Here is a 13,207-nt window from a genome sequence, read left to right as displayed (position 1 = left end):
TTTGCTTTTAACCAGTCACGACCAAAATACCGTCGAACTCTGTCGGGAAGTTATTTCTGATAACATGTGATCGATGAGCTTGTCTATTGGTGGCGGGTTTCCTTTTTTCAATAAGTATCTTTTCGGGTTTGCAGGTTTTTTCCCGTAGCACTCCGTCTTTATGAAAGACTGCGAGCTGCCAGAGTCTACCAATAAGACCTCGTCGGCAAGCGTATACCTCGAGTTGCAGTCATACGAAGGGGTGTCTTGATCCTCCTCCTCGTAGGAATACTCTTGTAGGTTGCTGGTCGTATCTTCTTTCATCCGGTAGACGTCCTATTACCCTTTAAAGGTTTTGCCTGGTATATCATTTATCTTCCTCATGTCCCCTTTTTTTACAGAATCTACACATTGGTAGATCTTGTGCTGGAATCCTTGCGTCGGTGGATAGGGTGCTTGTGGACGGTCTAGCTAGCGGTAATCCACTTCTTGGTGCCGATCTGGGGATTTGTGGGATTCTCCGAGCTGCGAACTGGGCTGATTGTCTTGCTCGTTCCCTCTCTTTATCTAGGTACTCTTTCTCCTCCTAAAGTACTGTTTTATAAGCGTCATTTAGCCTTACTGGTTGCGAATTTGTAAACCATGTACTTTATCTCTGTACGTAGGCATCCTATGAATTTCTTTACTCTTTCCGTTTCCTCTTTTCTTCTCTCGAAGTCTTTGAATTCATTCGGACTGTTGTCTATTCTTCTCTGAATCTTCCTATCCGTCTCCTGATATCTTTTGATGAATGTCTCCACTCTTGCATTCATCATCTGACACATCTGGCCTCGCTACCACTTGTGGATGACTCACTTTCGATATTTGGTGTTTGACGGTAATTGGACATTTACTGTCGGCTCATTTACGTGATAACACGTCAGTTTTGTATTTGTTACCGATGTATTCCACTTTATGCTCAGTAGTTACTACACTTAATATCCTACGTCAAAACTTTAGGCTTTTATAATCTTTACAAATATGTTGCAGATAAATATTCACTATCACCACATTGTTTTCTTCCTTTGCGCCACTTTTATGTTTTTACAAAGCCTTTTTTTATCTGTTGAGCTTCTATCGGATGTGCTCTTATAACTTTACTTTAACTGATTCCCGTAAATGCGTGGAATTGAAGTTCGTTCGTACTCACCCAAAGCAGAAGTGTCAAAAGCGTGTTCATTTTCCTGTTCATATCTATGTCTTCCAAATCATCCCTCAGGTGAAATGATTGTCGTCAGATTTCCTGATCCACGGGGCTTGTAAAAAAACCCTTAAAAGAGAGTCTTCGGGTCTTGAAGACCTTTCTTGGTTCCTCGATCCGATGTTCTTCTTGGAGAATCGTGATGGTCTGCGTGCGGGTCCTTGGAAAAAGCGTCTTTTTCTCCAACGAATATGCGACAGTCCTGTCACAGTCGCCAAATGTGATCTAGACATTTTGTCGATTAGTTTTTCAAAAAGATACAAAATATTCCAGGGAAGGATAATAATGTTTCGAAAGACTTTGGAGACTGCTTGATTTAATTCAACATAGCTTTCGCTTCAAGATTACATAAGTAAGTGGCACCTAGCCAGGAGTTCAGTCGGTTTATATAGGAGATGATGAGTCATCCGATGATGTAAATGGTGCTCCCAGTCACACACAATTAAAAAAACTGCGCATTACACCGAAAAATTATTTTGAAAAAAATTATAGATTTCATTTGGGTGGATAATTTTTGTAGAATCATATTTTTCATTATCTTGCACAGTTTGAACTTGAAAAGGAAATTTCTTATTTTTTGTTATGTTTTGTGGGGTCGAAATTTGAATGTTTGTTTTTTTAGCAATTTTCAAATGTTGTTTCGATATTCTTGTTGAGCATTCAAAAAGCAACGTTTTTCTTCTCTCGACTTTTTTCATATTATGCGTTGTTTGACTTAAAATTATTATTTTATATAAAAAAGTTGTTAAAGATATATTGTTAAAATTTCAGATATACTACAAGTTGACCTACCTAGAGTTTTTAAATCCTGAAGAACCTGTCAAAGATTTAAAAAAATTTTAACTACAGAAAGACGCACAGAAGAATTTCATAAGAATCAGATTTTCTGATTGAGGGATTTTCAAAACGTGAACATTTTATGATAACTATGTTAAATTTTTCATAAACCCAATTCCTTCTTATTAGGACGAGCATACATAACAATTCAAGTCGTTTTGCTTTTGTTTAAATATTTAGGCAAGGAATTTGGCAAGTCCTAAAGTCTAGAACGACATTAGATTTTTTTTAATAATCTAGTCGGTTCGGAAATTAAATAACAATAAATGTGCGAAACAAATCCTTACAGAAAGTGTTTCAAAAACTGATAAAAATCAAACTTGCAATTTAGGGAAAAAGTTTTTTTTTTTTTAATTACTAAAAAATAATTTTAATTCCCACCTTGAAATTTGTTCATTATCAAAAAAAACTTTGTTCTGATGATTTAAAGAGAAATTTCGCGGATAGTCCAGCTTTTTGAGACGATTTATAAATCTACTCATTGATTATAATTAATAAATAACAAAAGTCTTATCGAATAGAATTCAAGCGATATGATAAAATAAATTGTGACCATTTATTGATCGTGTCGGATAAGATTTTTCTTCAGGCTCCTTTTTAAAAAAATTCATTTTTTCAGGATTTATCATTTCAAGTTAAAAATGTAAGTATTTTTCTAAAAATTCGTTATTTGTTTAAAGTAACCTTCTTAAAAATTAATATTTTAAATTGAAAAATGATCTTTTAATATTGAAAATTAATGAATTTTATTCAAAATTTGTCCTGTTCGTTAGAAAATTAAGTTTATTGTTTAAAAATTCATCCATAAACTGCATCTATGTAAATTTCTTAAATATATTTCACGGAACTTCTTAAGTTGGTCCCGATGTTAAAGGATTTCTCAAGGGTGTGGGTCAAGAGAGGAGCATTTAAATTCTTGAGGGTCACCAGTCTGGACCCAGACCCTAAGCATTTTGAAGGTCCGTTTTCGAACCGGCACTTTTTAGAATGGAAGGGAGTCGGTTACCATCTGGACCCTCGGGAATTTAAAGCGTCTGTGTCTGTGAAAGAGACAAGACAATTAAATTACGGAAAAAAACTTATTTTAAATAATTTCGAAACATTAGAGGCTTGTTAATAATTTTGAAATATTTAACGAGATTAAATTTTTTTGAGATTCCTCTCAAAATTTTTAATGTTTCAGGTTTCATTTCAAAATAATAATCTTCAGTTTTGACGTTTAAAAATGGGTGAAAAAAGAATATGGAAGACTTTTAAACCCCTTTTTTTAATTGTGTAAGAAATTTGTAGATTAAAAAAATTCTAGAAGAATTTGAATAATTTTTCAAGATTACAAGGTTGACGAGGTCTGATGGACTTTAAAAGAAATATAAAAAAGGGTTTTGAACATATCAACAAATTTCCGAAAATTTCAAAAAAGAGTGTCAGTTAAAAATATTTTTTTTCGAATTTAGAATGAAACGATCCTTTAGATTCATTTATTTGTTGCTCTCTTTTCTCATAATTTAATTCCAACTGCAGTTTAAGTTTTTCAAAAACTTTCAAAGAATAAATAGTTATTTGGAATTCTCGTGTCACAAAATTAAAATCATGATGAATGAAGAAATCTTTCTCTCGTATTTTAATGTTTTTTTATCAGGTTTATATAATATAATATATATAATAATAATATATAATATATAATCTAAAATTTTGAAAACATTTAGAGAAGACAATATTAATATTAATTTCCATAATTAACTTGTTTTCCAAAGCAATAAATATACAATTACTGAAAATGGATTATCACTTAACTTATTTATTTTCAATTATTAACAAATTTCTTTACATTCTCATTTTTAGACACCCCTATTTTGAAAAAAACTATTTTTCAGATTGTTGTCTTTGTCTTCGTTGTGGTCTGTAAACACGGTAACATTAAAAAAAATTGTCCGATTGTATTTCCCTATGGAATTATTCATAAGGGTTGTAAAAAGAGGACCATTTCCCTACATAGTTATTTTAGACGAAATTTTGAAAAATTAGAACTTCTTCAAAATTTTGGAGAGAATTTTGGAACAAAAATTAATAGTTTTATGCAGGAAAATTCGTAGTGCTTTCAAATTTAAACAATTTATCCTCTTGTCTTTTTTTCAATAAAAAGACATTTGTAAGAGTTTTAGCTTTTTCAGAATAAAAATAAACAACGATAGATAACATTTTAAGCCAAACTACGCACGATACGCAGCTTTGTGAAAGCGCTAGAAGATTAGTATAACAACTTTTTGAATAAAAAAACGAAAATTCAAATTTTAATCGCACAAGAAATAGTGAAAAATAAAACATTCAATTTTGCGGTCAATCATGCTATATGCAAAAAAAAGATTTAAAATCAAGATTTGTGCTCTTAAAAAAGATATACTATTGAAAATAAAGAAATTAGATTTTTGGACATTCAAGAGAAGCTATGAAAAAAATAAATATAGAAAATTTGGTCCTGTAAGAAGAGCTACAGATTTTTCATCGCTGAGCTTTTGATAGCACATGTATTTTTTGTTTCAATCATAAAAAGAATATTAGGAAAAAAAAATTAAATTTTTTGTAAAAATACCCAGGGTATGAAAAATAGACAAAAAATGTTCACCAAATAAAGATCCTTAAATTCACTTTTAGTAACTTTGATATAGGACAAGTAGATTTTCTTTAATCGTGAAAAATAAGATTGAAGATAAAAAATTATATTTTGTGGAAGAACTGCACAAGCGACAATAGCATGTCACTAATGGCAATGACAATGATTTACAAAAAAAAGTCAGAGTAATGTCCCGATCTTAAAGGAAGCCTTGAACTAGTACTGAAAATATTTTCTGGCAACTTCACTTGTTCAATTTCTTTTGGAATAAATATAAAAAATTACTTTATATAAATAATTCTGATATGTCCGTTTTATCATGTGCCAAAAAAAGAAAAAAAAACTTATTTTTGCGGAAATATTACATCCAAGAAATTTATGACATTGAACGCGGTTTAAAAGAACGATAAATACACGATAATAAATGTCAACCTCAACAATGATTGTCATCAATCCTCCTAGTTTCTGATTATGGTCTTTTATATCATAAATACTGATTTTTTCGACTAGGCCAAAGTTTTTATAGGCGTGTTGTTATTGACTTATATCTGTAGCCGCGACTACCGATCCACAATCAAATTTTTTCAAATTTATTAGAGAGATGGCTGAACGAAAGTTAAAGCTTTTATTATATAAATTTCTTATGTTAATTAACAATTAGACTTTTTAATTAACATTTTGCGGTCGCACTGTGATTCGAAAGTATCAGAATTGTAGGAAAGTAATAAGGGACTTACAAAAAGTGGATTTGCTTACTTTGGATTCACCTTCACAAAATACACCGCACCGGAACAACATTTGTTGAAAAAATTTCATTTTTTGGTACACGTAAAAATTTAATTAAAATCTTTCAAACGTTTTTCAAGGAAAATTTCAGCTTATAATGTAATAAGGTTTTGTAAAAAAGTAATTATAACAACGTACACTGAAAAATGTTTTAAAAGATTTGACGTGAATTATGACAAATTTTATAAAAAATTCAATTTAAATTTAATGTATCGGTAGACGTGAATATTGATTTGTAACGTTGTGAACATATTTTGGAAAAAATGTTTTAAAAAGGTGTTTAAAAGGTTTAAAATATGTTTTGCCACTTTTAAAGTGAAATTCAATTTTTTTAGTATAAGCGATACCTCTTTGAATGGTTTTTAACCGTATGATTAATTTAGAAGTATACAATAATCTACTTACAAACAGAGTAAAGCAATATCGAAAATATGAAAAGCAGCGTTAAAGATAATATCTTCATTTTTGTAAAGTCACTGCACTGCTTTTAAAGAGAATTTCCAGATCCCCAACTGACAAGATTTTGCATCCGTGTTGTACTTGCTTATATACTAGCCAGAATCACATTATTGACAAACATGGTTATCTACACTCAGGTTGGAAAATGAAGCGGAAGAAATAGACGGTTTTGGAAAACGTAGGAAATTTTGATTCATCACTCTTGAAAATGTAAATAGTATACCAGAATCAGCCGTGAAAATCGTAAAAGAACGATATAATGAAAGAATTAGAGAATATTCTCAAGTTTGGTATACAAATTATAAAGTTGGGTCAATCATTTTTTTGAGAACATAAAAACTGTTCAACGGGTTCATTACTTATTATCATAATCGATAAAGCTAACCTGATGCAGAAATATTATGGGTAATTTAATATAGGTCTCTCACGATTTTTCTTAATTGCATTTCTTATAATTTTCCGGCGATTCTTGAAAAATCAGAATAAGAAACTTGCTATTGAATGAAATTGTGTCAGAATATTGCTCATATGTTAGTTTAAAACTTTTTACAAGCATACATTTTCAAAATCTTTTGATATCTTTTCTAACATTCTCTTATAAATAATTAAAAAAAGACATTGAATATCTTCTTAGGAATTTTAGGAAAATTGGTTAATTCTCTTATATTCTTTTAAAATTCCGAGACACCTTCATCTCTTCCATAATTAGTTCAAATGTTTTGATTTTTTTCAATTTTCTGTAAAATTCATTTTTCAATAGTTGTTTTGGCGGATTTTTATAATGAAGGATAAACAATCATATCCATATGCGCCATAGGATATCGTAAAGCTGTGTGCGTAGAGGGGGCAAAAACAATGTTTAAACAAACTTTTTTGCATTAAAAAATTTTTTTTTTCACTTATGATACTTAACCACTCTGAATTCTTTACCATAATTATTAAATAATTTTAAAAAAATTATAAACAATATAATTGTTTAAATGATTAATTTTTTGTTAAATAAAAAAACACCTGGAGATAATGGTCGAATTTTTAAATCTATATTTAAATCTATATTTAAATCTATAAATCTAACTTCTGGGTCGTAAAAATTCGACGTCTATAAAATCTTGTCTATGAGACGTCTTGAAGATAAACCCCAGATTGAATATTTTTACAACAGCGGTCGAGTAAACTCTTAGATGGACGAGGTGAAGGGTTTAGAAATAAGTCAAATTAGGAATACAAGAAATGGCATTTTAAAGCTTTATTTTTACAAGCTCCCGCATTTGCCTGCACTTCCCTACGATTGTGCTTCAGTGCATCCTGGCCGGAAAAGCCACTTGTGGAAAAAACGCCCAGGAAGAGCCAAATCACTTACAAACTATTTGACTCAAGAGAGCCTGAATCCTAGATTCTAATGATGACGCCCCTGATTCCTTTGTTGTTCCTCCTGCCATCTCTCATCTAGTGCCTGAGCCAAACTCCGTTCTGTAAGAAATGTATAGAAGTTTATCATATCGATAATTAACTGATAAGTATACGAGTCCAAATTCAAACCCTACTTTGGACCTGTAACTGCTACATTAGTAGGCGCTGAAATCAGTAAATTAGATTCAAAAAGCAGGGATTTCAATCCTAGAAGTCGCCAGAAATATGCCGTTTTTGTACGTTTTGCGTCAAATTAGTTTTTGTATCTAAGACACATTAGCCTCTTTTTTTAGCTTCGAACTACTTCATGTAGAAATTGTGGAATCAAAGCAGGTTCTCTATTATCTAACGTTAACATGGGTTAATGAAAATAACATTTGTTGTTTACCAAAACAAATAACATAATATCTGTGATATAAATATCTAGGATATTTGCAATTACTTCACATTTATATTATCCATAGTATTTTTTTATTATGTCTGTAGATCACGGAACATTTAAAAATCCAAAAGTATTGAGAAATAAACCCGAGTTCACACTCACGAACGGACAGAGCTTCAATAAAAATCATAAGCACTTGTGAAAACTTCAATGTACAAAATATTTTTAAATAGGAAACAATTATTAGAATTATTATTTTTTTAACTTATAGTGCTGTTAAGTATTTAAAATCATTTTAAGGGCATGTGATACTTAGAAAATTGTCGATTTTACCAGTTTTAGGTTCCGACGGCCTTTTTTTCTTTAATAATCAATATTTTGTCTTAAAAATTTGGGAAATGATAGCGACCATACTAACGGACATCCCCACACACTTTTTTTTGGTTTAATTCAAACAAGTTTTAATTTAGCAAAATCTGATTAATTTGCATAGCGCTTAGGAATTAGTATCCATTTTACCAGTTTTAGGTTCCGACGGCTTTTTTTCTAGAATAATCAATATTTTGTCTTTAAAATTTGGGAAATGATAGCGAACATGCTAACGGACGTCCCCGCACACTTTATTTGTGTTTTTTTTCAAAAATTTTTTTGATATTGCTAACAACGTGTGTAAATTTGGAGGTTATGTATGTTAAAATTCTCCTGTGCGTTACTTCCAAACTACACAATATTTTTGGCCGAAAACTTTGGACTTACAAATAAATATAGTAACTAATCTCCCGGAACTAACCCTTTTTGCATGCAATCAAAAAAGTTTATTTCATAAATAATTTCCAGATTATCGATTTATCGGAAAGGCAGAGATGAAAAACGACGTAACCTCAAAATAATAATATGCATAAAATTTTTATTCAGCACAATCAATTTTTTTGTCATTATCCCTCAAGAAAGAGTCCGGCGTGGTCCGTTATGATATTTCATAGCATCTCCGAATTCAGTTTTTAAAAATTTTCATTTTTGTGGAAAAAAAGCCGGGGAAACTGTAAGTATTACATGCCCTTAAGAGTTCAATAATAATTTGTTTTGTTTTTCAGGCGTATCCACTGCCATACGTTTTAAAAGAACTTGAGGCTAGATATTTAAATTGAATTGAGTATTAGTAACTATTTTTTAAGGAATACAATAAATAACTTGGCTATGTCAACAACAATATTTTTCATCTTTTTATAAATGAAAGGCTATAAAAACTCGTTCAGCATCATGTTTAATCTACATAATTATACTAAAAATACAGATATTTAGTTCAAGATTCAACCTAATATTCATCAGAAAATAAGTTAATATCAATAGTCAATTATTTTTTATGCATTTGGCTCTTTTTATTTATTATCTAGATAGTAATATTTCTCTAACATAAGAAAATGTTTTAGAAACTCTCAGTTGTTATTGTTTTGTAACAAGAATTATCAATAAATTTAAGAAGTGTTGCTGTTTTTTGGAAAACTATTATTTTCTCTACGAAATCATGTTGCAAATAAATTAACCGTAGTATTCTAAGAGAATTGTAAGGACAATTATTAAATTCAAACTATTAAATGTATATTTCAATCTATCTAAATTCTTCTTTAATTTATCATATTTGTTGCTAACGATAGGAAATACTTTATTCTTATAAGTTGTTGTGAATTTCAATCACCTACAGGAGTGCTTAGTATACACGATTCGATTCATTATTTATAAAAATGTTTGCAATAACTTTTTAATCGACAATGTTTATAAATTTTGTATTATGGATATTATTCTCATACCAATTTTCAGCATTTTCAGTTAAGAGAAAATATTTGTCTGAGATTGTGCATTTCACAGAAGTATTTATTTAAATATAAATAAACAATGAGCATTAGGTTGAATCTTGAACAAAATAATCTTGTTAATTAACTATGAATAGGGTCTTGGGTTATAGAAATGTGGGATCTAAAGATGAAAATTAGCTTCCGATTGAAATGGAATCAAACTAGACTCTAATTGTTCATTCTTTAGAAGTTAAAAGTTTAAAGCAAGGTCTAAAACTTTGAACAGCGTCAAAGCAGGTTCTAATGAGAAGTTCCAAGTTCAAAGTAGGGTCTAAATTTTGACTCAGGATAATTAAAAAGTAATAAGTAAATGATTTAGCACTAGTGGTGCAAAATTTATATTCAAAATTCTTCAAATTTGATATTGGTATGTAAAAAAATTGAATACTGAAGATTTAAAAATAGGTAATTATTAGCAGGTGTTTTTTTGTATAAGAAATTTTATATTGAATTAAGAACTTAGGATAAAAATAATTTTTAGAACCCTAAATTAATACCTATTAAGAAAATTTGGACACTTTAGGCACATAGCTATAATATTCTTATTTTAGATTGTACTTTAGTTTTTACACTACCTTCTGCATCTCGAGGAAGCAGGGACAACACGAGCCACATGTCTCTCCAGTATGTCGCAAAATGCGAGTGTATCGCCTCATCCTTTTCTTCGTCCCACCCAGTGATACGATGCAATTCATCACCATGTCTGGGCCAAGTGTCGAATCTTGTATCTAATTGTGTTCGTAAATTATATTATTTAATTGAGTTAAAGTATGTACAAATTTATTAGTTTAGAACTACAGTGAAACTCTGAGACTGGGCCGGTCTTGAAGCTGGAGAAGGTGGGGAATTACCCACGTGGAATAGCGTTTCGTAGAAAACGTTTTTGTTTGTTCACGCATGAGCGACTGCCGCTCACCCCGCGCAGCTCCTTTCACTTCTACTTGCGGCGCGCCTTCAAATCTCTTAATGACTTTATCAGGGGGCCCTATCTCAGGCTTTCACTGCATTAGGCACTTAACTACGTGTAAAATAGTTGTATATAACAAAAGTGGATGAAACACTTCATATTAAGAAAAACGCTAGTTTTTCTAGGCAGAATTCTTTAGTCCTTCATTTAAAATTATAGTAAAAATTTTTGATTACCAGGGAATTTTGCCATACGTAGGTCGCTATCTTCATGATCCTTTACTACTACTCCAACCTGTACTCCATTACGCATCAAATTATCATAATGCTTATATGATACGGGCGGTATTTTATATTCTCCTGTAAAAATATAGTTATTGGTTATTTTAAATATAAAAAATTTGTAGCTTCAGAACTAATAAATTCTTTTAAGTTGTGAATATACTAATAATTGGCCCAGAAATGAGATTTAGATTTTTTTCTAAATCACAAAAAATGTTTCTTAGTTCAAAAGACTAATGTACAGTTAGAACGATTTTATAAAATCCAATTTTTTTGACCTCGCTAGCGATCTGTGGAAAAAATATAAAAATGTATCACAGATATCTAGATTCTCGTCACTAAAAACCACAGGAAGCATCGTTTTTCGTTTATTATTTTAAGATTACCTCTATTTAGGGGGTAAGAAGACTAAAGAAAATGTCAAAATAGAAATTTTGATTAATCGTAACATAATTTTCATTGTATGTTTTCTATAAAATACAACGAAAATAATATTATAATTAGTGGTGTTTTAAATTAAAAAATTTTTTGGGCCTTTTTAAGCCCTAAATTGGCATAATTTTACTTTCAAATTGAATTTTTAAATTGAAATCGGTAATAGATACGCAATTATATACATTTATGAACGATAAATTTGGAATAATAGGAATTTAAGCTTAATAATTTGTTTAGGGCTCTGAGTATACATAAGAATTCTAAATAAAGTTTTCAGGATTAAGCTATGCAAACTAAAATAATATCTGGACGATTTCATTAATTATTAGTGATTAAATATGAAAATTTTGAATTTTTATTTCCGAATGCTACACTTTCAATTTTAATTATTAGCTTTCTTATTTAAGTATAACCGACCTAAGTTTTTCAAATATTGTATTGTTTTTATTGGTTCAAATCTACATAGCCAAAGATTTTTTAATAGAAATGCTTATTATGCAAGATTTACTCCTTTATTCATTTTAAACAAAAAATTTTTAACCTTGAGCAATTGTAAATTAAAAAATTCACTCATACAATTTCAAAGTTATTCTTCAAAATTGTACAATATGTAGTGTTCAAACAACCTAATTGAATCTGCACGATTAATTATTTGAAAATTTAAAATTTATAATGAAAAATTAACTTAGAAATGTGTAATTATATTTAACCTTTCTTCATAAAAACTGAGTTACTTAGAAAATTAATCATTTAAGTTGTTTTAAGTGCTAAGATTCATTGTTAGAACTTGTACTTGGGTCTGCGGGACGTCGTTTCCTAAGCCTCTCGTAAATCACAACCTGATTTGGTGACAATGTTTCCGGGCCTCTTGGAGTGATTATCTGTAGAGTCGTACCGGTTTTCGCTATTTGACCCACATAGTGAGTGAGTCTGCCTTCGAATATGATTGCATTTGGTGGTTCAGGCACTCCTTCTGTAGGAAATAATATATCGTTTTTTATTATAGTACTGGAAAACAAGCAGACGCGTCAGAAGCTGGTTGTTATTTTGCCTTACGCCATTTCTAGATCGGAAGTTAAATTCTACATCCTGTATAATGTTCAACTTAACTGCCTAGGTACATAATTTACTATTAATTGGTCACGTAGATTGTACTATACAAAGCAGGTAAAAAAAGGTAAAATATTTCACTTTATTTTACCTGTTTTGAGAAAAAAAACCGAACGCAAGACTTGGAAATACAAAATTTTACTCTCTGCGACACAAATGGTTTTTAATTGACAGTTTAAAAGAGGAATGTCTTTCCATTTATTAACCCAATTTTGAGCTTTTACTTATTGGATCAAAAAACGAGAGAATAATTAACAAGGATATCATTTGGCAGGGGGGGGGGGGTTGCAGTGTGACGGATGTGTTAAATCTTCAAAAGTGATGAGAAATATAAAATTGCAGACATGGACTGATGCGTCTTCAAATGGGCTTACATGCGCCACAAAAGCTTTGTGCAAAATATAAAAACGGTTTACGTTACCAACGTTTTTACATTTCAAAAAGTGATAACCAACAAAAAACATGGAAGAACGTGAATTTAACTTATATTTCCCACGTAATATGTGGAGTTCATAACATAACATAATAACATAATAACATAATAACAACATAATAACATAATAAATAAATAAACATAACCAAATAACAATAACTTTAATATAAAATTGCATAATGGAATAGGTAGTCTATTATCAAATTTTATATTTCAATTATTGTTATTTGGTAATATCAAGGTTGGATAGCTTGACAAGAGGTGAGAATGGAGGGGTTCGTTATGATTTTTTAAAAATTTAAAGTCGCGCATATGAGCGGATTTTAAGAAAAATGAATCCAGATTCGCTACTTTATATATCATATCACCATTGAAGATTTAACTCTTGCATCACACCCCCATCCCTCTTTCAACCAACTTTGATTGCAGATAAAGTGGTTATCAATTTGGCGAAAATTTGTTATGGGTGGTATATATGAAATAT

The sequence above is a fragment of the Belonocnema kinseyi genome, chromosome 1, assembly GCF_010883055.1.
Source record: "Belonocnema kinseyi isolate 2016_QV_RU_SX_M_011 chromosome 1, B_treatae_v1, whole genome shotgun sequence".
In the NCBI taxonomy this organism is placed as follows: domain Eukaryota; kingdom Metazoa; phylum Arthropoda; class Insecta; order Hymenoptera; family Cynipidae; genus Belonocnema; species Belonocnema kinseyi.
The sequence above is the reverse complement of the archived record's forward strand: the minus strand, read 5'-3'. Positions refer to the sequence as shown.